At 45.1% G+C, this 27803-nt stretch overlaps 1 protein-coding gene across 1 annotated transcript in view; it reads right to left on the reverse strand.

Annotated features, from left to right (window-relative positions):
• The window catches only part of GALNT17 (polypeptide N-acetylgalactosaminyltransferase 17), a 185048-nt gene that overhangs the window by 68097 nt on the left and 89148 nt on the right, over window positions 1-27803 (reverse strand). The window lies entirely within an intron of this gene.

Consider the following 27803-nt stretch of genomic DNA (forward strand, 5'->3'; position numbering starts at 1 on the left):
GGATATTTTCTATACTAAAATAGAAATATAAAAACCATTTGCTCCTTTAACTTGCTTTCGTTTGAAACCATGCTGTAAAGGAAAAAAACAAAACAACACAAGCATCCAACTGGAGGGATCAGCAGGGAGGAGATGAGGAATTTTACAGGTTAAGGCTTGCCAAGGTTCTGCCATTCGCTCAGGATCCCTCCTGCCCACACCAAGCAAACAAAATGATGCTGCTTTGAGCAGGGGGAACCATACAGGACAGCAGGGCCACCACCTCTGCATCCTGACAACCTTGCTTGACCTGGAGAAGGCTTGCATGGTAAGGGATTGCATGCATGTCTGCTAATTGCATTCACTCAGAAAAGCATGATTTCTGGAGGAAACTTGGTTTTGAGGTATGAACAGGGAAACAAGACGGCAGATTTTAAAGACAGCCTCCCAGCCCTGGCTAAAGCAAAGCTCATGGGCGCTCTGTGCTGTGGAGCACAGTGAAGGCTGAGCCAAGCAACCAGCGACTGCAGAGGGGGAAAGCATCCTCAAACATTCACAGACGTGGCTCACAGGATCAGGCCCGTGCTCAACCCTGCCATCCACACTGCACAAACAACCACATCTGCCAGAGGAGCCATGGATGAAGAGCTGTAGCCACTTAAATATTATTATTTATAGGCTTTTAAATACTTTTAATAGACTGGTAGAACATCTGAATGCTGCTGCCATATTCAATGAGTCAACATCAGAATCCATCAGAGGGGTTTTTCCAATAGATTTTGCTCCTGACAGCCAGCTCACTCTTCCTTCCCATAAGCAGTGTAATGCTTCATGCCACTCCAGTACTTAAGATTTCCATTTTCCTGCTTTATTTGTAGCAAGTTAGCTGCCATTAGTGGAAACAATTCTTTTGAAACGATAAGCACGTTAGAGATGCCAAATCTAATAGCTCCATTATCCTAAATCACCTGCTGCAATTAAACAGAAGTTGCTCTGGTTTTATACAGAGCAGCCACAACCCAGCCCATGGGGAATAGATGTGGGGGACAGAGGGACCTCATCTGGAGCACTGGGAACTCACCATCCCAGCAAGGTTGTCAACTGTCAACAGTTGTGCATGGAAGCTTGACTGGGCAGGGATGGGGAGCCCCAGCTCACCCGTAGGATGTGCCACGGTGGCGTTGGAACAACAAAATGATAACCTCTCGGCCAAAGGGTTTACCAGTACAAATGGAATAACCTTATTTTTCAACAACATTACAGAATCACACAGAATCACAGAACGGCCAGGTTTGGAAGGGACCTCAAGGATCGTGAATCTCCAACCTCCCTGACACAAGCAGGGCCACCAACCTCCTCATTTAATGCTAGACGAGGCTGCCCAGGGCCCCATCCAACCTGGCCTTGAACACCTTTAGGGATGGGGCATCCATAGCCTCTCTGGGCAGCCAGTTGGCCATGCTGTTACCACTTTCTGAAAAGACAAATTGGAAAGGACCACAAAAAAGAACTTCTCCAAATTGCCAACACCAGCCCTCGACTGCCGCCCAGGAAAGGTTTTCTTCATCATTATTTTGCAACACACCTTCTCTTTATTGACCAAAGAGTCCCTGATCTTTTCAGAAATGCTCGCAGAAAAAGCCTGGTGGGGATTCTGCAACTTCACCTTCACATTTTCCTCCTCTTCATTTTCCTGTGTGTTCAGTTTTCAACAAACGACACCACAAAGCATGCAAAGCAGCGCTCCCGAGCGGATCCGAGCTCCCTCAAGCAATACAAATTAAGGGCTACATTCTTCTTTGTAACAATGCCTCCATATTAAATAAATGAGAATCATGCGACGCTCAACTATTTAAATAAAAACACCATTTGATTTTGCAGTAAATCCTTCAAAAAGGTGGACGCTTACAATAACAGATAGCCCATCCACCACGAAATTATGGCCTGCAGACAAAGAGCTGATAAAGCCTCTTGTTTCTCTGCCCCTTAATTAAAAGCATTAACACAGTTTTTAAAAACCACACAGCCCAGCTCAGCTCAATGCATTTGCTTGTCCCGATAGCTGCGCTCGCTTTAATGAGAAAGGAAAAGCAGAATTTGGCAGAAAAGGATGAACAGAAATGTTTAGCACAATCATTGCGTTAGCATCCAGAAATCCAGTGTCAGATCCTCGCCATTATTTCTGTTGGCTTGTCTAAGCTGCAAGTGACAGAAGGTCAAGAAGAACAGCTTTTATGAAATATCCTCAGCATGAATCTCTAAATAAAGATGAAGAAGGTACAGAGGAAAACATTTATCCTAGTCTATTAAGTTACGTTAACGGTCTTCCTTTCTTTAGCACACAGTTACCATCTAATGATTAAAAAGTCTCAAGTAGATTGCTTCTTCAATTCAAGGAAATTAATTTTCCTACACAACTGGATCTTGCTTCCAATTTTATGCTAAAGCGCAAGCTATAAAATATGTAGAAAAAAAGATACTAAAAAAAAAAAATAAAATTGGTGGTCATACAGGTGCAGGAAGGCTGAGAACTTGGAGTTTGCTTGGGCACCCAGTTTCCACGAAGGCGTTGTTGTTTTTGATCAGTGTCAGCCATAGAGCTGCTATTCCCACAGCAACCCAACCCCAAAGCTTTAGGAGACATTGCAGCACACACAGCACACCTGTGATGGTCTTTTACCCGCATGGAAGGGCATTCTCTGTCACTGATGTCAATGTTTGCCACTCTTCACTCAATGCATGAAACTCAAACATCACACATTGCATTCTGAGATCTAAGACTTACCCAAAATATGCACTATTTCCCTCTTCTGCTGCCTGTCCGTACCTCTGTGTTCCAACTGGGGGTCACTGCTGGGAGCCCCATCTCAGCAGGAGACAATGAGGCCCAAACTTCTCCTTAAGGAGTATCAACTCCTCACCTGTGCTGGCTTTGTGCCTGGATCCCACAGTGACCACCCAACAATCATCACAGAATCAAAGAATGCTTTTGGTTGGAAGGGACCTTTGGTTCCAACTCCAACTCACTGCCACAGGCAGGGACACCTCCCACCAGACCTGGTTGCCCTTTTTGCTCTTTGGAGAGTTGAAATGCCTTGGAGAGCTGACATCAGACTCAGATAACATCAAAATTTTCAGTTATATTAACAAACTTGGCAAAAGTAAGTACACAGCTTCCAATAGTATCCTATACATTATTTTCTGGGTTAAGGTGATCATCTTCACTTACTTTTACATGGCAAGCTATGGTAAGAGAATTTTCTTTTGGCTCTAAATAAAAGGAAGAACCCAATTTTCAAACAAAAATGATTGCAGTGCTACACACCTCCATATTTCTTTATCTGTGCGAAGGTGAACGGTGCTGTGTAATAAAGACTGATTTGCAAAACAAAGCTTTCTAAGAAGAGAATACACATGGAAATTAAATGCAATCACGTGGCATTAAGGATTGATCCCTCTGGCTGTAGAACTGGGTTAATCCCACGGGATCTCATGTGTCTGACCCCAGCCAGAGAAACGGAAGAGGAGAGGAACCAAATGATTAAAAATGAAATGGAAAACAACAAGCCTGCTGCTGGATCACATCGGACCCAGTGATTCCCTGCACCCATCCACCCCCTTGTGCCCCCACAGCTTCTCACAGAAACAAACGTGCAGGGCAGACACAGCCTGCACAGCCACCGCAGAGCCAGGATTTGCTTTAACAACGAACTTCGGGTCATTAATTCCAGAAGTCTGCAGTAACGAAGGTGCTGGAGCACCAGGGCAGCTGCAGGAAGCCATCACCAACAGCGCACAAGATGCCCATCCCAGCAGCCCCAGTGTCACGGATGAAGTGGCTCTTGGAAGGAGAAATATATATTGCTTCTGCCTCCTACAGAGGGGCTTCTACGTGCACTTACTGAGTCAGGCAGGAGCCAGGCTCTCAGCTTCCCCTCAGTGCCTGTGTAATGGTGTGGGCTGATAAAAGCTGGATGTCTTTCAAGAGAATGCAATAAAATTTCTAGGAAGGAAAGGCACTTCAGCCCACAGCAGCGTACCTTGCTTAATATCATCCCCAGGATGGCATCTGCAATAGTTGTTTCTTGAATAATTCTAGCTTCCCTGCCCCAGTGACCTTGTTTAATTGCCTGTTTCAAATGGGTTTATTTTCCCGCTGTTGCTAAGTACCACGGAGTCTGTGGAACAAATTAAAAATAAAGAGATATCACATAAAAGAGATGCTAGATTGAATGCCTTCTCTGCACTTACAGGAGATTAATACAACTTTAACTTTTAATGACACAGAAGCTGTGAAAACGATGCATTTTTGAAAACATCCATTCTGTCTGCCATGGCTGTGACCTTGCCTGAGATCCATCTGACTCTGTTGCTTTCTTGTATGGCTGCTCCAATTCCCACATCAAGAAATGACTCACCCAGGACCTCAGGCAAGGCATTCAGCCTCTCTGTATCTCATCTACCAGGTGAGTGTAATACCTACATGGTCTTCAGAAGTAGCATTTATAAATCACTTCAGTAACTTCTGCATTAGATCTGCTGAATTAACTACCACTGTTGGTACATATGCCAGACCCCTCCCGAACTGAAGTCATCTGAAGTCAACTGCTCTTGCAGCTAACAACCTTACAAGTAAGAAATCACACAGTCTGCTGCTTCAAGTCTTGCTTTAGGCCACCGGCAGCAACGAAAGCCATGTGCAGGCCCTGATAGTGCCTGTGCTGTGTTAAGATACGGCATGCAAATCTAAAGCAGATTTATATTACCCATCCAAGCTTCTGGACTCTAACCTAATTGAAAAATTTCCCCTGCTGCATTAAAAATTGCTGCCAAGGTCATTACCTAAAAGAGTTTTCTGTCCTTGCCTATTTTGCAAAAAAGGTTTTTTTGAAGGTTGGCCCAGCACTTCAGATCACAGGATGCCAGAAAACCCAACTCCACGCTCCCATTTTTAGCACTTCTAGCAAGACATTTCATGCAAACGTATGCTGCTAAGACAGTCAAAATGTGCAGGCAGTAACAGCCCACATTTTGTCAGCTGAACTGCAGTTCCATACCCAAAGAACTCCACAGACCTGCATCACTTTTTTTTGGTGAAGCTTTAAGCTACTGCCGATGTTGAAGCCCACCTACCTGCACCATGGTCCCTGAGCTCCCCCCCTCTGTCCTTCACGTTATGCAAAGAAGGGAGAAAAACCATCCCACTGGTCCTCAAAACGTGTAATGACTTAATTAAAAACCATTTAACCTTTTACAAATGTCACCCCCAGTGAATACAGCACAGCCCTACACACCACCATGGTATGCCAGGTCAGAGAGGCCAGGTGAAAAATGTAACCCAAGGCTCCATACACTCACCCCATTTCCACTGCCACATGGAAACAGAGGATTCTCAGATCACACACCAGCTCTCCAACCATCTCCCATGGTGATCTAGTAGGGATCTCAGCTGAAGAAGACAACCTTGAGAAACCCTTCCATACCAGCTTCTGTGAGATGGGAGGAATCTTTGCTCAGTGTCACTAAGATTCACACACACACGTGCGTTTTGGGGCTGTTCTCCATCACACTCCTGACTCCTGGTAATGGTGCAAGGTGCTGACTGATGGTCCCAGTCCTGTGCTGCCTGCACAAGGGAGCAATGCTGCATCACAGTATTTGAGGTGCACAGCTTTGAACCAAAAAATGGTAAACTCAAGAGCACCAGCACTGAAGAAGTCACTTTGTGGAGAAGGTTAATTTGATAATTACCCTTCAATCGGGACTCAGTCTGTTTGGGAACGGTTTTGAGGAAATGGTTGCAATTACAGACTTCTCCCATGAGATAAGCTTAAAAGATGGTTCTTCATTTTAGCTGGCTTAATGGCAGTTGCAGAGCTATTCCTGGAGACAGAAGCACTCATGGGGAAAAGCAGTCTTACCCACTTGGTGGAAAGCCCCCGACCTGCAGTGATGAGCCAAGGTCCCCGCCCAGAATGTGGGGAAAGAGGGTCTCACAAGGCACTGTAGCACAACTGCACACTTGCAAACATCAGTAAGCTGGGGTGCTGACCCTACTGGTCACTCATTTATCCACAAAAGTAAAACTGGGGGAAATAATAATTATCCCTTAAAGTGATTTATTAGGGATGGTCACACAGGAAAGGCCACACGGGCTCAGAATTGGAGGCTGAGATAAAACAGAGCATGATTTTCATACTTACACTGGCTCAAGTCGGAAGTCACTGAAAAGTATGTTAAAAATAGCAAGAAAAATATTTTCCTGTCTGGAAAGCTATTGCATATCAACACGGAATACAATGGGGAGCACAGATTAGCATGGATGACAAGTCAAGAAAACACAGTGTCTAGTTAACCTGTTTTTACTTTCCTATGTGACTGGTCCCCAAAAGGTCTTAAACTCAAAGCACATCTTGGAACTGCTTGTTCGTTTTACTTGCAGAGACACGTGCTGCCATCAAACAGCTCCCTAACTGCTGTGCAGCCACCACACTCAGAACTAGCTGGGAAGCCATCCACTAACATTTAGCAGGCTTGTCAGTAAGATGGTGAGAAGCACAACAGGTGCTTGCAGACAAAGCCAGACCCTCCACAGTGATGCTCAAAGAACAGCAGCAGATAATAAAAGTTGGAGAGAGCTGTTCCTTTGGAGAAGTGTGTGCACAACATGAGTGTGAATAAAACAGAGAGCAGCATGCCCATCAGAGAGAGAAAGCATGCCATTCATCCCAAGCATGGCAAGGGGCCTGGGTACATCCATCCAGCTACAGAGGCTGATCAACCACGAGATGAAGAACTGATGGAAGTGCACCCACCTGTAACAGACATGAGCTGGCATGCAACCCCCAGCACGCCTTGGCTCTCAGCCACAACATCAGGGTAAGAGCCCTGCAGGAGGACCAGGCCAGCTTCGTCTGCATCACAGCCTCTGCCCCAACCAAATACTTGGCCATGACAAACAATACGGACATCCTGAACCAAAATATGTGTTGGATCACCCAGCACCAAACACACTGTTGAATGCTGATGGTTGTGTAAATCCTTCACTCCTTTCCCATCCCCCAAGCCCTCGTGAAGAAGTGGCATCTTCTTCATGGAGCCCCAGAGGAGGATGGAGGGTCAGGTTGGGAAAGGCTCTTCAACAGAGGGTGGTGGTCATGGGCAGGCTCCCCAGGGCAGTGGTCACACCCCTAGGCATAGTACAGTTTGAGAAGTGTTTGGACAATGCTCTCAGGCACAGGGTTTCAATTATGGGTGGTCCTGTGTGGGGCCAAGAGTTGGGCTTGATCCTTGCAGGTCCCTTCCTATTCAACTATTCTATGAGAAATCCAGGTGCTCAGCCACAAAGCTTTGTCTACATGAGCAAAATAGATGCTTTTCTGTATCTCCTTCAGTTAAAACTTGCTAACCCACATGAAATAAAATCACAGCAAAATAAAGCAGCTTGCAATTTTCATCTGAGCTGGGAGGTGAAAGCAAATCACAGTCTCTTCCCCCTGCTGTGCATCCCCACACTGCACACAGGAAAGCTGCTCCTATTTAACACAAGGTACGTACGGCGAGCACACACCTTTTAAAGATTAATCAGCAGAAGGTCATGGTCCTTTCCTGTTATTGACTATCAGTCACCTCTTCAATGCAAGTGGGAAGTGCCCTCCTGAACAGCTTATTCGGGAGTTTTCAGTCTCACGTGAACTTTTCATTAAAAGGTTAGTGTTTATACATGCAAATCAGACCTATTTATTCTATGCTAGAAGCAGCACTCCCTGGGGCAGCGGCAGGAACTGGCTTGAAAGTTTCACCAGAAGAATACTCAAACCTCCTCTCTGTGCTAATTGGCAGCAACAGAAATCCATCTCATCAAGCAGAGCAGAATAGGAGATGCCTTCATCAGTTGTCCAGGATGGTTGGATTTAACACAGAGAGAGGCATCAAACACCTTTAAACTGTTTGCCAGTTCTTCAAAGTGACGATGTTTTATAGACAGCTCTAGATAGAAGGATTTGCATTTGCACTGCTTCCAAAACCCCACTGGCAGGAGGACACATAAACACATACATAATGCTGGGACTCCATCTGCATGAAGCTAGAAGCTTTTTTTTGTTGTTATTTCCTCCTTTTAGCACTTCTGACCCCTGAGTTATTATAACAAAATATTTGGTGCAGGAGAGATAAAAAAGAGAAAATAGTAATAAAAAAGCAAATGTTTATCCTTAAAAGCATCCAGGATGGAGGGCAGAGGCTGTAGGTCCCAAACCTCACTTCATAAAATACCTAATCCTAATCCCAACAATTTTCAAATGGGACCACAGCCCTTTGCTTGCCAATGGTAATAAATGCAATGCAACTGTGACTTCATCTCCTTCCACTGTTGCAAAACTGCTAATTAAATGATAATTACTTTTAGATGTAATATGTATAACTAACAGGCACTTAACAGGAACATGTTATTTACTTTTCTTTTTTAATATACTTTTCCTCCAGGGCAGCAAAGCAGCTGACGTTCAGTTGTGTTTCTCCTCTCCAGACTGCAGGAAACAAAATTCATAGGTAAACCCATCTCTCACCTTGCCTGAGCCACAGCTTCCAGCCCAGCTCAGCAGCAGGGTGTGCCTGGGGCTGAAGGACCAGGGCTCGAGGTCTAAGCTGCCAAAGAGTCCTTCAGTACCCACAAAAGGACTTACATAGCAAGTTATGTCCTGGCCTATGACCAAGAATAGCAAAATCAGCACACCCCAATTAATTTACTGGGCTCCTATGACTTGGCAAACACTCCCAGGGGCTCTGTGCTCAGCTGCTCCTAATGCGGAGGCAACAAGAGGAATGAGCTCAGTGCAGAGACATGAGCCACAGCCGCCTTCTTCCCAACCACAGCTGCAGGAGGCTGTGCCACCACCCTATCTATTACACAAAGAACATCTGCACTGATAGGCATGTATGCAGACTGCAGAAGAAACTGCAATCCTACAGGAAAACTGAGAAAAAGTGGTGACAGTAGAAAATCTGGGCTCTTAGGGTGTGGATGCGAGTGAGCATCATTCGAGAGCAAACCTCCTCTGTTTGAGTCTGAAATGGCACAGAATCAACGAATCAGTAAGGTTGGAAAAGACCACTAACATTATTTCATCCAACCATTAACCCATCCCCATGGAGCCTCATCAAGAAATGGCCCCGGTTTCCTCCAGGCACTCAGAAGTATCTCCTAAACCTGAATTCCTCCTAAATGCTAAACTGAAGACACTGTTCAAAGTCTTCATTGGCTGATGATGGAGCTCTTCATGACAAATTAGTTTTGCTCAGGCCCTTGTTGCTTTCTGATGTACTGCCATAATGGATACTGAAGTTAAGGATTCAGGAGACAGACGTTATTGGGAATCTCACAGATATTTCTGCAGACGGAATTTAGGTAAACGTGTTTACATTCACTACGGGCTGCTACTAAGAATAGGGACATGAATAATGGTTATTGACAGATGGAGCAGTTTCACTTTGTGGGTAAATGAGAGTGCGCTGAAATAGCCCTGTAAGCACCTCAAAGGAGCTGAGTAACGCGTTTATTTTGACAAGTATTTGATAGCAGCCCATTCGCAGCGAGGGCAGCTCTCAGGTTTAACTTACCCTTCACGCATCCACAGCACAGAAGCACAATTCCTGAGAAACATAACAGATACATTTTGTGCCTCCAGCATTTAATAGTAAATGTCATTCTCATCTCTCAAGCTTCGGGGTTTTATTTTAAACACTGAGTGAAGCAGATAGAAAAGAAAAATGAATACGGGAAGAAGTGTATCAAAATGTAAAAGCGAGGTCAGAAAAAATGACTGCCAGGTGAGGAAATTCAGAGGTGTAGAGGCAGTTTTGGACTCACCCCCATTTAGATTAGAGCAGATCTACCCATTCAGATACCAGATGTCCCCATACGTACAAAGGGATTTTACCAAACTGCCTGTTTAAGGGCAGGTAACTCAGGGTCATTGGCTTCACAAGCAGAAATCCCATTCAATTCCAGGTGCCTTTATCATCCCCAAAAGATCTATGAAAATGTTAAGGCTCCAAGCATTTCCTCCCATAGATGTACACAAGCTGGGGACCACTACTGAAGCAAGAGCTCTTTGAAATGGTGGCACGAGACAGCACAGATCACAGAGCAAGCAATGAAATTATTACAGACTATCTACTCATGGTAGATGATCATCAAAGCTGATGCTCATACACCTTACTACCCCACCCTACACACCTGAGTTTGGCAGCCTAGCCTGCAATGTACTTCTGCTGGAATGGGGCATGCTCAACATGAACCCATGAAGAGCCAGTGAGTTCAAAAAACCCAAACAGTGCTTTTTTTCTACATGGAAAATCTGGATTTGTGAAGCTCCTTGGTGGCAAGAGTTCACCTTCAATGCATATAAAAAAACTAGAAGTGTTTGAATTATGTGTTGCTCATGTAAAAGGCAGCCACATCATCAGCCAGCTTGCACTCTCTGGCTCCTGGTAATTAGGTAACTGCCCAAAATGGAATGAATGGGCTTAGCCATGTGTAAAATCAGCATCAGCCCAAGAAGAATTGGACCTGACCACAAGCCAAGCTTTCACTTGTACGCTTAACTCGAAACATGGTGGGAGCTCATTTGAAGCACACATCTTCAGGAAATAAAGGAAACGTGGAAAACAAGTCCTTCTCCTTCAGACTGCAGTCCTGAGGAATAAAACATCATTCACAAGCTGCACACAGTCAAACTAGAGAAGTCAGCAGAAACGCTCACTTAGTGCCCTGGAAGGTGTATCCTTCCTTTCACAGCCACTCTGGCAGCAAGGCTCACCGGATGGAGGAGGAGCAGCTGAAGGCAGGTTGGGCATTCTCCATCACCACAGATCAAAGAATCCTAGAATGGTTTGGGTTGGAAGAGACCTTTAAGATCATCTAGTTCCAACCCCCTGCTATAGGCAGGGACTCCTCCCTCTACACCAGGTTGCTCACAGCCCCATCCAGCCTGGCCTTGAGTGCTTCCAGGCTGGGGGCATCCACAACCTCTGGGCAACCAGTTCCAGTGTCTCACCACCCTCACAGTAAAGAATTTCTTCCTAATATCTAGTCTAAAAGTCCTCTCTTCCAGATTAAAGTCCTTTCCCCTCATCCTGTCACTACCTGCCCTTGTACAAAGTCATTCCCCAGCTTTCCTGTAGCCCCCTTCAGGTCCTGGAAGGCTGCTATAAGGTCATCCCAGAGCCTTCTCTCCTCCTTTGTGGACAGGATCTGCAGTTTGCCCTGGCAGACCTCCAGCACACTGCAGGCTTGAAACAAATCAAGACTTTGTGATTGAATCCATGGTCTGGAAAAAGCTGGAGGAGTGGATGTTAGCATCTGAACTCTTAGAAAAGAAGTCAGACAAGAGGGGAACCTTTATCAGCAGATTGTCTGAGGAGTCTTGCAAACCCAATAGGAATCCAACCAAAGACTGCTGAACCAAACCAAGAGCTGCAATGAGTTCACACTGTCAGGATGCGCTTCATGCCTTCTGATCCACGCTGCTGATTTCTGGAAAAATGGATATCAAGTTCAACTGCATTTTTAAAGCATCTCTGCAGAGGCTTCTTGCTTGTGCAAGATTAACAGCAGGAAGGAAAGACAAAAACTAAAGGCATGTGCTAGGAATTGCTGCCAGTTTTATCACATGGAGCAACGATTATTCCCTCTCTTTATATAGAGCACCACATGCCAAAAGAGCCAAAAGCACTCTCACTCTGATTTTTCCTTTAATCAGAAAGAAAACATGTGGACTTTAACAGTCTGAGAAGGACCACAGAAAAGCAAAGGAAAAAAGGAAAGTTTTAACCCCTTCCTTGGCTGCCAGACCTCTTGCTTCAGCAGGTGTGGAAGGAGGCTGCTGCCATATTGGAGGGGCAATCAATAACATGAAGCAAACAGCAAAACCAAATTCTTCTGAAGCAGTGGGGTAACCTGTATGTAACCTACAAAGGACAAGTGCTGCAATGAAAAGGTTCCTAATCTGTATGTGAAAACCATCCAAACACTTCAACATTGATGCTATACTGAAGAACTTCTTTACTGATGCGCAGCTCTGCTGTCCCTGCTTCAATTGAGAGGAATAGATCTGATATTTTAACATTTCATAGATTAAATTGGGGATGGCAGAAGAATTTAATCGGAATGAAGAAAAGCATTTAAACCCAAACTGATGTTCACAATGTAGTTCAGTGATTTTTGCCTAGCAATTGTCAAAAAGTGGAAATACAGACTTTGGTCTTCATCGTGCAAGCAGTCTTGACTTCAGTAATATGTTTTCAACTAAAAGATGGCTAAGCAAACGAAGCCCAGAACACGTATTTTCCATAGGATTAGTGCTTACTTTTGGTTCTTGCATAGGCTCCAATGGAGCAAAAGCCCTAAGCACGTCCTTGGCACTGACCACAAGTAGCTCCAACAGCTCCAGATCCCTACTTCCCTCCCACTCAGATCTTCATCAAGACCCAAACAGCTTGTTGTCATTAATACTCATGAAAATACTTCCATATGGACCTTCTGTAGAACTTCTCATCCCCTAACAGCTATTAAGAGAGCAAGCAAATACATGCATACAGCTTCATTTCTCAAAAATCCCCCTGGTACCATGAAACTTCAGCCCTAAATCTGGAGCCTGCAAGAGCTTCCTTTCCAACCCAATCATCCAGAAGGAAAGAAAGCAAGTGCAGGAAGAGGAGCTATGAGAGCACATCATGTGCTACTGGTGCCATGACGCCAGGAAGCTGCCTACCAAAGAAATGTAGTTTAGCTTCCTATATTTGGTTATAGCCAAAAGCCCATTCCCCTCTCCCCTTGGCTCTTCTCCATACTTGAAAATACAAGAAGCCAAAAAACAAAAAATAAATAAAGGCAGATGGCCAGTGCCATGCTGTGGCAGTTGCAACCTTTCCTTTAATCATTCCCTGTACAAAAATGGCATCTGTGTCTGTAGGACACGACAGCTCTGCACTTCAGCATCTGCAGGCGCTCCTGCCACTGAGCGTTTGTGACCAGGGTGATTCATGTTCTCCAGTTCCCATGCTGGCTATGAAGAGTTAAGGGCCTGAAGTTATCTTAAAAGAAAACCTCCAGTCACTCCAAAAACATCCCCAAACCACAAGCACTGAGTTCCCACCCCGGCTCTCCCAGCCAGTTTGCTGGGCAGCACCCTCTCACACATGTAGGAGCTTCAATTTTTCTGTACAGTGATTTCAGCAAAAAAAGCACATCTGATCCATGCACTCAGTGCACCCAACAAACAACTCCTGCGCACTGCCTGCGGCAAATCAGCCTGCTCACATCCACATGTGTGTGCAGAGGGAGATCACCTACAAATCCATCCCACACCTCACCTCCCAGAGCTAAATGAAAAATCCAGCCCTCCTGGAACACAGCGATTGCCGTCTGTTGCCTTTCCATGTGCCCCAGTGTCTCCAGGGCTGCATTTGAACCGCGCTGAGAAGATGCGATGTCCAAAACTCAGCAGTATTAGCCTGGGATTTAGAGCATCTGTGTAGTTGTTTTGTTGTTGGTTTTTTGTTGGTTTTTTTCCTCCCCATTAATTTAATTTGACAGAAAATAGCAGGAAGGCCTCTGGCTCCCGGGTGAGCAAAGTGGATTAACAGCAGGAATTTTAAGGGAAGCTGAAACTAAACAGAGCAGAGAGGCCAGTGCCAGGGCTCAGAGCCCTGCGTGCCTGCTAACGAGGCAGAGCTTCCTCATCCCACCCAGCTCTCTGCGCTCTGCATGATATAATGAGATTACTTTCATGCTTACTTGGAACTCACCTGTTCCAGCTTCTCCTTTTTACTTTACTTAGACCATTCTGACTGAAGAATTAACACTCAGCAGCATCCATGGAACGTCAGCTCCCAGTATAAGGGGAGAGGCAGCATCCATCACTGCCCAGTGTTACTGATGGGTTCAAGAGCAGCAAACCCTGATCCTGCTGCTCCAAGAAGCCATGTGCACTAGGAAATAAGGCTTTAATGGGGAAACGTCCCTGTGGCTCAGTAGTCAGCATGGCATGAATCTAGCATCTCAACCTTTCCAACAAGGGGGCACTCGAAATCCCATTACCTCCCTGAATGACAGTGTGGGCAGAGATGCTGCACAAACCGCAGCAAGGAGAGCATCTTGTTTGGTGTACAATTCTTGGTTACAATGAGGCACCTTTAGCAACAGCTGCTGACTCCAGCCCATTTACACGCTGGGAGCAGCAGCAGATTCAGTCCCCACGTGAACATCTCTGACCTCGCAGCAGCACATCTGAGCACAAGTTTCTCCAGACCCCAGTGCCTCTTCGTTCCTTCAGAAAAATCTCTGCCAAAATGAAATGCATCCAGACTTGAAGGAGGCTGGAGATCTAATCTCCATCCTGTTTGGAAGCTCACTCCCTCCAAGAGGGAGGGGAGAAGGGGAATTTCTCTGAAGCAGAGCGTAGGAGCTGTACCTTGGATATATGGAAATGCAGACAGGCAAGGCAGGCTGCTCCTGCAGAGCACAGCTTGTAGCAGAGCTGCTGCCACAACAAATACCACCGGGCCTAAATCCTGACACCCTCCTCTTAGAAATAAAAAGCCTTGGCTCAAGAGAAGATTTTGCAATTGGCTTGAGTAGGAGAAAGGGTTTTAGCCACAATCTTCAGGATTTTGACAGAGTGGTTTGGTAGCCACGTCCAAAAGCAAAGTCCTGTGTCTGCCTCAGCTCTTTCAGCCAGCAGCAGGTTTTAATTAAAGCAGGAACACATGACACAAATTCACATTTTCAGTTACCCAAACCCAGCAAACCTCCAGCACAAGGCTGACTCTGGATTGAGCCCAGTTGAAGAGAGACCAGAGCATGGCCAAGCTGCTATATAAGGAACACAGCAATTAAACACCAGCTGCTTCCCCATTTCGTATAGTTTTATCAGCTGCCCACTAAGACAATACAAACAATCAACAAGACACAGCTATGGGAAATGGCGATTAGTTGGGCTAAAAGAGGCTGCTGCCTTCTGCAAAGAAGCCAACACAAACCTCTCACCAACCTCTTCAGCCTCGAGCTCCATTAAGGATCTCTGGTGGCTCCATGAGAAGGCAGGATTTAGAGTTATACTTGACTCAACCAGATCTACATCTGGAGCTCCCAGCTGGGGACACTCCCACAAACATCACACCATGGCTTAGCAAGAATTAGAAAGAAAATGAGGGCTGGAGGGGACTGAATTAGAGACTGGCTTATTCTTCCCCACATGGGGAGAATAACTCACCGGGGCAATGAGCTGCACAGAGGCACCCAGGATTCCGCACCTCTGATGGTCTTTCCTGAGACATCACTTTAAAAACACCAGCCTGGGCTCAATGCACAAAGCAGCCATGGGGACACTGATGTCACCTGGCTGCTCTGGGCACCGTCCCAGCACAGAACAGCACCCAGGCAACGTGTGCTGCCCAACCTGCACTGAACACCTCCAGGTAAAAGACACCACGGACCGAAGCACCCGCAACAATTTCAGTCTCTAAGCACTTTTCTTTTTAAAGGATCTCAGTATTATGTACAGATACGGACATAATTCCACCTGGGTATCACTTTACAACACAACCACAGTCCTTCAGTTTTATTTTCCAAATGAGATATTTTCACTTCCAGAAAGACAGAACGCACTTTAATACAGTACTTCACAAAAGAATAAGACCGGTGGTATAAGAGTTTTTTCCATCAACAACAGGGAGCCCAGAATAGCATTTACAATGCATTTACAATTTACCAGCATATATCTGAAGCCCTCTATTAGTAAAATTTGTATATCATGCACCCCGAGAGGCTTTGAATGATAACAATGACACTTCTGCTTTCAGGAAATAACATCCTGCAGGAAGAGATGAAAGCATGCTCCTCCACTTCACTGTTCAACATCTGCTCTGCATCTCCTGTGCCTAGGAAAGGGATTTTAAATTACTTGGTATTTTTTAATGGAATGTGAATACCACCAACACATTGCTAATGTTCCTTCAAGTTATTTCTTCCATTGTCTCAGTTCTGCAGAGCCAAGCAACAATGAAAAGAATGAAAACTTGCAAAGTCAAGGCCTGAAGTAGAACCCCAAGTTTAAAAGCAGTGAATTTTACCTGCTACTTCTTACACAGGGATGCTCTACTAAAGGGAACTGCAGGAAGAAAATGCTCTCAGAAAAATAAGCGATGCTGGGCATGCAGTGCCACACAGCCCAGGGATGGGCCGAGCACTCAGCATTCCCAGAGGGCAGGTCCAGCAGTTCCAACATGGGCACAAGCTGATGCTAAGCCTGGCATTGCCCATGGCACGAGGTGGGAGAAGCAGAACCCGTTGGGTTTGCCTTATTTTTCCCAGCTCCCTGCTGTCACCCACTGGCAGAGGCAGCACATGGAGCTGGATGGGATATTTATTACAACACGTCCAATTATTCTTACAAACCTCTATGATGTAGGCAATTAATTTTCCTGTTTATTTTTAAATGCATTAGTCCTTACAGTGTCCTCAACGCCCCAGCCATCAATTCATGTCACGATACAATGGGTCATAAAGAGACAGACAGAACGTATTTTCCAATGCTATTTTCTTGGAAAGAAACTTTCCTTCAGTCTCCATCAAACGCAACGTTTCAGCAAAAACCTGGCATCACATTTTTGACTTCTGACATTTCCAACCAGCACTGGAGTTCTGAGCTGCTCCATGCATGAGTGAACTGAAAAGAAAGAGCATTTCAGATGAACGGGCAATCCGCACCAGGAATTGCATATATGCTCATGAGATTTATTCAAGAGCTCAACGCCATTCCAATCACACATTATTTCTGCTTTTCCTTTGATACCATTTCCCATCACGTGTGAATTAACACAGCAGCAATCACTCCAGCATGCTAGCTCAAAGCCAGACACTGTCAAGAAGTCGGGTGTAACAAGGCAAACATTTCAAACCAATTCAGCTTCACTGGAAGCCCACATCAAGGCAAGCTGCATCCAGAGTCACACACAGCCAATAAACTCACTACGTCTTTGGCAGAAAAAGAGAGTCCACCATTCCCCTTGACACCACAGAACCCTGTAAAGTCGATCCAGACTCCACTCCTGGGATTAAAAGAAAATATTTTTCAATACATGGGCTGCTGTCAACGTGACTGTATAAAACTGCCTGCTCCAGACAACTGACCTAAAAATCGCATCTGCCTTCTTAGCAGATCCATGCAGTACACTGCATTTGGGGGGACCAAGAATTTCATGCTTGCCACATTGTGCTCAGAACAGATGCTTGACAAAACTCCAGGGATATAAATAGGGCAATCATTTACTAAGGCCATATGTTGGAAGCATGTAAGATGTATCTGCTTAACTCAAAAGCCTTCAAATAATGGTAATGACAATAATAAGACTGAGCAGATCTCAGACTCAATATTCTTAGGAGCTTTCTGGTTTGGGGCATTATACACTAGAAACTCAAATAACCCCTAAGTTGCTTTCTTCTGTCCCCCATCCAACAAATATTTCCATTACTGAGGGGTCGTCCATGGGCCCAGAGATCCCTATGCAGACTTGGCTTGGTGGTAGCAGCAAGACAGCAAGCTTCATGTGATCCTTGTGGCAGGGATGTCCTCACTGCCTAGAATGGTTTTCACACTTGAAGATCCTGCAAACACAAGCACCTCTGATCACCCCAAATCTCTTGCAAATATCAAGGATATTTATTTGTCCAGCAAACGCTCTGGAGCAGCTGTTCAGAGGGACTCAGGAAGGGGCCAGCAGAAGCTTCATGAAGGCCAGATGCCAAGTGCTGCAGCTGGATCACCCAACCCTGCAATGGGCCAGGCTGGGGTTGGTGCTGCTGAGGAGAGCCTGAGCATCCTGCAGTGGGCTCAGTGCCAGCCAGCAGCAACCAAAGCTTGCAGCACACTGGGCTGTAGCCAGCAGCATCCATCCTGCAGGGCGTCTACCGAGACAACGGAGCTGGGCTCTTCACTCCATCTCCCAAAGCCAGATGCTCAAAGTTACCATGATTAAATACGCAGCTCTCTTCAAAGAGCTCCATCCAGATACTGCTCACCAATGCAACAGGACATGTGACAGACAGATTGCTCTGTTATTTCCTGGATAGAAATTCCCTTCCCTTTCAGTAGCCTCCATATTTTGGTGTTCCTAATTTCATTGTTATGGGTTTTTTTAGGAACATTCAATGTTTCCCGGTTTCAGGTTTTAATACATAGGAAATGATGCACGCCATATGCGAGGGGGAGCAAAAGATGCTGACGGCACAAGTGAGTGGAAAAGTCTGAGGGGAATAGCAGCAGAAGGAAAGGAAGACACTGCATTAAACATTAGTGTTTCAAAGTTGCTGAGCAAAGGAGGAAGATTATGGTAGCCAGGTTTGACATACTGCTTTCCTCCATCACTCCAGTCCCCAACGGCAAAGAAGTGCAAGCCTGATGCCCAAATGTGGAACATATGGTGAGTCATTCAGAACTCATCCATTTCTCTGATGAAATATCAGGAAAGAGATAAATGTCTCATCTTTATTACTGCACAAAGGGGCAAATATTGCCAGGTGTCACTTATTAGCAATGTTTCGAGATGTACCCACAGAGCAAATCTCCTGAGCAATGAGGATCCTCCGTTCCTTTTGTCCATCAGCATCCCAGCCCTACTGCTGGGAGAGTTTAGCATTCCCTGTTCTTGTCAAGATGTGTTTTCAGCTTCACCGCCTCACTTATTTCCCCTCTGTTGTTTCAGAGGCTGAATATTCAGCAGCATTCAGAAAAAGCCACATGCTGGATGAGAAAATACGAGTCTTGGTAAGAAAACAAGAGACACAGGTTGAAGCTTCAGAGCAGGAGTAGTTGTCTAGAGAATTCGTTCACCAAAACCATCAGCACTCTCAGATGAATCCACCAAATATTTGGCCTTCATCAACTGTTGCAAATGTTTCCATTTATGGTGAATAACAGCTTATTGTGAGCTAAAATCCTATGAGATACAACACATAGGAATCGTATCCTAAGAAGTCAGTTGATACTTTCATCCAAGTCACTCAGCAGTGCTTAGAGGTCTTCAGAACCAAAATCCAATATTCAAAGGTGACCCAGAAGCCTACAACCCTGTACCTCATTGATCTGGGGCAGATCCCTTCCTTTTTCTTACTGCTGTGAGAAAAGAGGAAAATGGTTCTGCATTCCCATTAGCTTTCCTAATACTGTGGGAAAGGTTCGATGTTAACAGCAAGGCATTATCACTATAAAGTGATTAATCAAGTCAACTATTTATCCTTAGCAGTGCAGCAGGCAGCCCTTTCACCAAAAAATACTAACAGATGCTGGTGGAAAGCTACATTTTCAGGTTTCTTCCCTGATTTTTGTGCATTTGAGGCTGGGCCCTGATATAACAAATAACAGGCACCCTGCTCAGCTCTGCAGTACCCTAACCCAGCCCAGGCCCCCTGCATCCTTAGGGCCATGGAAATATCCCCAAACATGGGACCCCCATGGCCACTCCACCCTCCCAAGCCCTTCCAAAGCAATTCTTAAATCCCAAAGCAGCATTCAGCCAAGGGTTTGGTCCTAGGCATCTTCAGGTAAACTCCAGACCATCACCTTTTGTGCAAATTCTGCATTTTATCACAACTTTTCAATGCCTCTCCCTCCACAACTGGACTCCTTCAGTGCCCTGGAGGCAAACTGTGTGAAACACCCCTCTGCTTGGGTGCCCTGCATGTGCATTTACAAGTTTGGCAGCCAGGTGAGAAAAATGACCCACCTGGCACACCAGCAGCTCCCTTCTTAGCAGCAGTACAGACTTTGGCTGTCCAATCTCATGGCTCAGTGGCTCCAAATCCATCATCCTGATGTCAAGACCCACAAAGAGGGGGCTCATGGCACGTCATCGTCTGTGGTGGTTATTTGCAAAGACATACAGGTGGTTTTTGGGTCGGCCTGAGGGACTGTCACCATTTACTGCTGACACCACGTTTGGTCTATCCAGCACCTGCATCACGATGCAGCACTGCTATGTCAATGCATCACAGCCTGGCAGATTTTTCATGGAATAACACATAACACAATGCACTTTCCTCACACCAAAACTGTTTGTTTTCTCCTTTCTTCTGTGGGCACACCGCCTTGCAGAAGAGCTTAGTTTAGACAGACACAGTAAACAAATGTGCTGAGAGATGATATGAATTAGTGCTTTAGCCCCAAGCTGCAAGCCTATGACTCTGTTCCTGTCCTCCCCACAGCTTGATGTGTGGCCTTGAGTGAGCTACTTACGCTTCTCAAGCTTCACTCGACTTGTAAACACCTTTCTCTCCCTATTCAGACTTCAAGGCCATTGCACGAGGGACCACTGCTTCTGCTTATTTGGTCTGTGTCTATTAAAAGCTTAATCTTGTTTGCAATCTCTATGGGAAGTACTGTGACAAAGAAAAAACACCCACCAGAGTCTCAGCAGGTCAAGGAGAGAAAAACCAAGGCATGTATTGTGAATGAGAGCTGACTCTGAACAGCCCTCCTTCCCTCCCACCCCAGGGCAAAAATAAAAATAAATAGAAAAAAAGAAAAAGAAGAAAAAGGGAAAAAAAAATAGTGGGAAAAAGAGAAGAGAGTAATCTTGCTGACCAGAATGAGATTTAGGTGGTCATACTGATGACAAAGGCAATCCCATCAATAAATTAAACTGCAACCAAATATGAAGCCAATGGGATGCTTTTTTGAACCACCTGCCACCAGTTCAAACTTGCTGTTGGATGTAGCTGATGTTTGTAACTGTTCACATTGTCATTTTAAGACAGCTCCATATTATTGTAAAATAATTTTAGCTCATGTGACTCACATTGCTGTTAGCAGGATACTTCTTTGAGACAGAAAAGACAGCCCAGCTGGCATCCTATTGCCTCCTTCCAGCTCCACCTTGTTCTCCACCACGTCTAACAGCAAATAGGTATTACCATCTGCTGGTTAAATCTAATAAGCCAGAACCTGGGGTGGAAAAACCCCTTTTTCACCAGCTGGAGATCTCACACACGGCGCTTTCCACAAAGATGGCTTACAGCAGCTAACACTTTGCATGACTTCTGAAAGAGAGTTTGCAATTAATTACTATTCCCTTACCTTTTTTTGCCTCTCCCACTAAAAGCCCAGAAAGAAAATCCTGTCCTCATCAACCACGGGATACAAACGAAGCAAGGTATTTAATGGGCCACTGAACTTATATACAGGGAAGATTCTGCTTTTCAAGAAGCATCCTTGATGTTGGACATTAATGAGAGAAGAGCCTGTCAGACTTTAAATACCTCTATTTCTCAGGATTTCAGAATTCAATCAACATCTTGCATCTACAAGGGATGAAAGAAGAGCTCTTGGGAGCCCTGAAACCCAAATTCCAGCTTCCTGCTCCTGTGTCCCATTCTCTTAGAAATATTTCTGTAAGGCTGAAAGCAAGTGGCGCCACAATTTGTGCTCCAAATTCTCTGCCATACTTTTGTAACACAACCCTTTGCACTCACAAAGAATGTCATGCTGACTTTCCTTAGCTGCCCTTTCTGTGCACAACAAGGTAAAGTGGGGCATCGCAGCATCCCTCACCTTTACCAGTTGGTAAAAATGAGACCAAAAAGTCAATCATGCTGCAGGACGAGGATGATGACCATTTTCTTGAAGCCATCTCACAAAACCTAAGTCACTAGGAAAAAAACCAAACCCATTCTGCATAGGCAACTAATAGGCTGCACAGCAATAAAAGCTCACAGTTAGTAATAAGCTGGTCATATAGAAGACCTTTGGAATTACTCATCATTTTTAAAGTTTCAAGTGCAACACGAGCGATTATTTCTCGTTGTTTCTTCCCTAACGTTGGCAGGGAACAAGGATGGAATCCAGACATTAAGATGCAATGTGGGAAGGGGATGTGTGTGGAGCCAGTGCACAGACGGATCTCCAGAGGCGTTTTTTATGGGCAGCCAGGATACACTCAGAGATCTCTCCTTCCACTCAAGTTCACATGCTGATTAAGGGATGATCTGCAGCCCAGGCACACATCTCCTGAACCAGAAATCTGAACCTGCACAGGTAGCAAAGCCTCCACCTGGACTCACACCCAAGCCATGCGAGTGCCTCCCTACAACAAACAGCATGAGCAGCAACCTGCTTGGGCTTCACCACAGAGATGCACGTGGGTCAAGAAGGATGCTGTGCACTGCCTGAGCACACTCAGTCTTTTTCTTGTTGCTTTTTCTCCTCTTGCTTTAAGAAAAACAAAGGTGGAGAAAGATGCTATCGCTCAGAGGGCTTCCATGGCTTATAGCAGGGACACGTGTCTATGCTGTCCTGCCCTTGGCTCAGCTCACATATCCTCCCAATGGCTCTGGAGACAATGAGCCCTTGCACAGCTCCATGCTAAACCCACTGCACAGCTTGCAGCTGGATCCAAGCACAAAAAGAGCAAAGCTGCCCCTGCCCACCACGCTGGCCAGGCTTACCCAAATTAGTGGGACAGCTCTTGCCATCTGCACCCACAGTGTGCCATTACATAAGGAATGACTGCTAACCAAGGGGCTAAAGCAGAGCAATGCTATGCCTTGACTTCAGAAGACAAGCGTGCAGCTGCTGAAAGCTGGGCCCTGAACTCTTGTTTATTCTAAGCCACAAATCACAAGAGGTTGCTCTGGGGAAAAAAAAAAAATTAAAAAAATATATATAAAAATAAATGAAGGTTATTTTCCATTTGCTTGTACACAGCAAGAAAGATAAAGCCAGTTTGCTTTAGAATAAAAATGCCACTAGTTATTTATCTAGGTGAAGAATTAGGTATCTTGCACAAGCTAGCAAAAGCTCAATGAAAAAGTAAATCCTTAGGATGGAGTGTAAGGGCAAAAAAAGATTAATTGATTTGTGACTACAAGGAGGTTTATTCAGAACCATATTTATCACTACAGTGTTTTTGAATTCAGGGGAAACTCTACTCAATTTTCTTCTGCAGCCTTTCTTTGCTGCTAAATGAAATAAATCAACAGGAAAAGAGAAATTACTCTTAATTTTAAGGAGATGTGCTTTACTTCAGAAAACAAAGTAGGCTCCAGAGCTGCTGTAGGTCTGGAATATCTGCCCCCTGGTTACACCTGGGTGGAATTAGCCAAAAAAGGATCATTTTTCAGCTGACAGAAGCGACAGCATCATCACTACGGTGGGGGAAATAAAGGCCTACATTCTGATGTTACTCCTACCGCACAGCAATGAGTTGCTCAGAGTAGAAGATGTGGGTAAAATAGGGAGATGTGTGCTCTCTCCACACTACAGCCTCGCTCCCACTTCTGCTGCCCATGGTCTGTAACCCAGGAGATGACCTGAAGATGTCAAAGCAGACTTTTCCCATCTCTTTGAACTGCACGGCCTGGTGACACTGCCTGGGAGATGCTGCAGGATCTCACTCTGCTGTGAAGTTGCTGAGATCTCAATAAAGCAGACACTTCAGAAGTCAAATCTGCAATATTTGATGGCCAGCTGTATTACTGATGGAAAACACATCCAACTGATCCCATGCTGTTCAGCATCTGTTTGTGCGCTTCAGTGCTGTTGCCTTCTACTCCTCTTGTACCAGAATAAGTAACCAGTCAGCTCTTTCATTTACTTACACTCAGAAATCACTTTGCAGAGCAAACACTCAAACAACTTTCATCTCATTCATGTTGAGCAAAGCCTTGAACGTCAATGCTTTGTGAGCACATGGGAAGCCCAACAACAACAGGACTGTGATACCAAGAGATGGGTTACCCAGCTGGGTCTGCCCATCCAACCCTCAGACTCTGTCATTCCAACTTATCTGGCTACAAATATGCATTTGATTCTATTTAGCCACTATGGCAAAAGGAGATGCTTTAAATACACAGAGATGGCAATACTGTAAAGACATTTATTTGTTGTTAGCTTCTTACTTCAGAAGCCTCAATTACACTACAATTACCTGAAGAGAGGCTATAAACACACAAACTGTTTGTGCATGTTTTTGGATGGCAAACAAATGATTCCAGCCCCATATCAGAAAAATAAGGAAATTATCCTTGAATGCTCCTCCCCTTTTTGCAGTAAGTGACATGTCAGTCCACACAACAGCATGCAATTCTCAATTAAAGCATTAGAGCAGACAATACATCTGGACCACTGGGCATGCTGCAAGCAACTTGCAAGGAAACAGGTAACTGTGTGTGCACACAAACCTGCTGCAGACACCAGGGGTTTCCTCGTGACAATCACAAAATCAAAGAATGGTTTGGATTGGAAGGGACCCCAAGGATCATCAAGTTCCAACCCTCCTGCCACAGGTAGGGCCACCAAATGACAGGGACTAAAGGAACAAAAACAAGGGGAAAGGATTTGGGTTGCCAAAAGCTTAGAAGGACAAAAGTGAGGGAAAGCTCAATGCATTGCGCAGAAGCTGCTTCCCAAGAGTACACATAAAAGAAAACCTCACTCAAGGCAATAATGCAAGCACCCAGAAGCAGCAGGCTGCCTCCCAGCCTCCCCCTCCCAACACAGCAGTTACATCTCATGGTGTTTGCCTGTTATGCCATCCCTGCACAACCCCAGGCTCGTCCTGCCGCAAACATTTCAAGACGTTTCTCCTTAATTCCAGGTCTTCCCCCACTTCTTCTGGAAAATGAGCCATGACACACGAGCCATTTGCAACGTGCTGCAACTATGACATTGGTTGCATTTCCATGGCAACTCTCCCCCCGCTCACCCAACTTATAGATATGCATTCCCTTCGGAGTTTGCTTGCAGCCACAGATCATTATATTTAATCTGAACAAGTGTGTACCTGAGTTGACTTCTATTTCATGAAACCGCATCAGGAATTAAATTTCACTCCCTATTTCCTTCTCTTACGTCCCAGCGTCATTACTTGCAGTGCTGTGCTATTACTTGTTGCCATTTTGCATCAGTACATAATGATCCAATATCAGATAATGTTAAGATGCAAAAAAACACTCAAAACACCAGACAGCAATTTTCTGCTCAGTTTCCCAATTTAACCTGAATTGATACTACATTGTAAGCTTGGATGAGGTTCAGGGACTACTCTAATTGTAATAGCATCTTGGGCAACAGCAGCCACTTGCATCCTGCCTTTCTGCTACTGGCCTTGATAGTGCCATTAAGAGGCAAAAGGGAGAGCTGCTTCCAAGATTTGTCCTAATGAAGAGTAAAAGGACCTGGTGCTAAACCTCGTCCTTTTATCAGGCTGCCATCTCCAGCCCAAAGAAGCCCTGAACTCCAATCAAACTCATTACGTTTTATCAATATCCACATCAAATGGACACATTTAACTTCCTCTTCCAAGTCTGAAATACAATTTGATCATAAGCACACCTGGCAGGATGCTACACTCACCATCTCTCTGTACCTCCTGCATCAAAGCTTATTCAGCTTACAAGTTCAAATCGTTTTTTCTCTTTTCCAAAACACTTGCACTGCAGATCTCTTCTAGTTGACACAGCTCTGGTCTCCTCCACCTCAGAAGCCACAAGAGACAGTCAGCAGATTACACTCAATGGCAGCAACCAAGCAAACCCTGCTGGATCACCTCATTGCCCCTCAGACACCATGGGACAACAGCAAAGCCCACTGCTGCCTGCAAAGGAATTGGACAGAGAACACGTCCACCCCACCAGGCATCACTACTTTGCTACAGCTGCCCCCATGTATGGTGGTCTTCCTCCAGCACAGCAGACAGCTATGCCTAGTTCAGAAAATCCTTCCCCACTCCCATCACCCCTTATTTTTTCCCCCTAAGGCTGTGGTTTAGGTAAGAAAACAGCAGAGTGCGATGATCAAAAGCCATATTCCTGTGCACCAAGCATGCACACATCCCTGCTACTTATGCAAGGCTGGAGATTCAAATGTTCTGTAATGACCAACCTACATGGTGCCTCATATCCACAACAGGTAGACATTTCAGAATGGAAATATGGACTTTTTCTTTTCTCTTTGGAAAGCCATTGGTACGAGCTGCCGTACACAGAACAAGCCCAAATGAAAGATGAGCAGGTGGGGGCTGGCACATGGTAAGGTAACACATTTGAAACAGAATGATTTAACATTTTATGGAGCCCTCATCTGTACTCAGCTGGTGGCCATTTCTGCATCTGCAATAACCTGTTTCCTTGCTGCCTGCACACAGCAGTTTCTGCAATTTTAGCTAAGTCTATAAAGATAACAGGAAGCACACCGATCACACTGGGTTGCCATTCCTGCAGCAATGAAACCTAAACAAGACAAACACAGGAAGAAATGAAAACCAACAAAAATGGGATTTTCTAGTTTAAGGTACCTTATTTCCTTAATTTATATTATATATAAAAACCCATACTATGTATTACAGCGCATCTTATGTCTCTCTCTTGAAACAGCTCTCCATAATCATGGAAGATGCTGGCGATGGACAAAACAAATCCATTTGGAAAAGATCGAAGTTTAAACTAATGTATTGAATTAAATCCCACAACATTATTTTGTCATACGTCATGTGGCCAAGCGAGGCAATGTGCTACACGTGCTGTGCATGATTAGGATTATTCCCATGACTCTGCACTCCAGTTATTTATCAGCTCCAAGGTGACCTGGGAATGTGAATCATAAATGACCCAACACAATTGGAGTCAGCTGCCAAAACCCAGAGAGCACAAGGGACTGTATTTATCCTCTCAGCAGCCACCTCCCACCACACACACCACGTGTTACCATATACTGAAGGTGGTCAAGAAGCAAAATTATTTTAAAATAAAATTATTTGGAAAGGTGAGAAAAACAGTATTTCAGCATTTTCTGTTCTTTAGCGCTGGATGCAGGATGCAATGGGATTGACTCATTTATTTGTTGGGGGAGGGTAGAAAAGGACCAAAAGATGACCCACCCCACAGAAGACACATTGAGTAACTTGCTGTTCAGGAAATTCAACCGGGACATCATGAAGTCAAAGGAGGAGCTCATCTCAGAGCCCCCCTAACAGCACAGTGCATCCTCATCATAGCAAAAGTGGTTGGATTTTGCTTTCAAGCCCTGCTCGTGTTTGATAAATTATACAGATTAGAAGTGCTCTAACTGAAGGGCCTGGAAGCATATTCCAAAATGCTAAACAGTGACCTGGGACTACTCAGGCTTTGGTTTCCCATTTTCCAGGTCAATGACTGAACTAAACCAGGCTGCATCTTGCTGCAGGTTACGAGATGTCACAGCTCGAAAAAAACCCAAACAAACGAAAAGAAAAGCCGTAGGCAGGTCTGGCTGCAACAGCTGCAGTGCCACCACAACTTCAATTTTGGGGTGGGGGGGGAAGGGAAATAAAGAAAAGAATGGCAAAAAGAAGAAATTCAATCCACCATCCCAGCTGCGCTCCAGAGGAGCCCCGCTCCGTGGGTGCAGGTGGGCGCATCGCCAGCTCCCAAATGGGCACCAACTCCCTTCTTGTTTCACTTTGCCTTTAAATAAATCATTTCCCTTCCAAAGAAACTGCTTCATCGTGACGTTTCACCCATGCACAGGAAATTAAAACGTGTTATAAAGGTAATTTATGCACCCCACTGGCCGCAGTGCAGTGCAGAATGTGCCTCCCTGCACACGCACATGGAAAGCATTCACTCACGTTTGCTCCAGGTTGAGAAAGCTGAAGCCTTTTTCACTACTTTTTACCCCCTTAAATGAAAAACTTGATTGAAATGGAGCTTTGCACCAGGCCGGGGTAGTCCCACCAAACAGTCTGCCCATGAAGCATCACAACATTATCATTTTTAAACGCTGAGGGTGCAA

The sequence above is a fragment of the Phasianus colchicus genome, chromosome 21 (genome assembly GCF_987193195.1).
Source record: "Phasianus colchicus chromosome 21, bPhaCol1.hap1.1, whole genome shotgun sequence".
Taxonomy (NCBI): Eukaryota; Metazoa; Chordata; class Aves; order Galliformes; family Phasianidae; genus Phasianus; species Phasianus colchicus.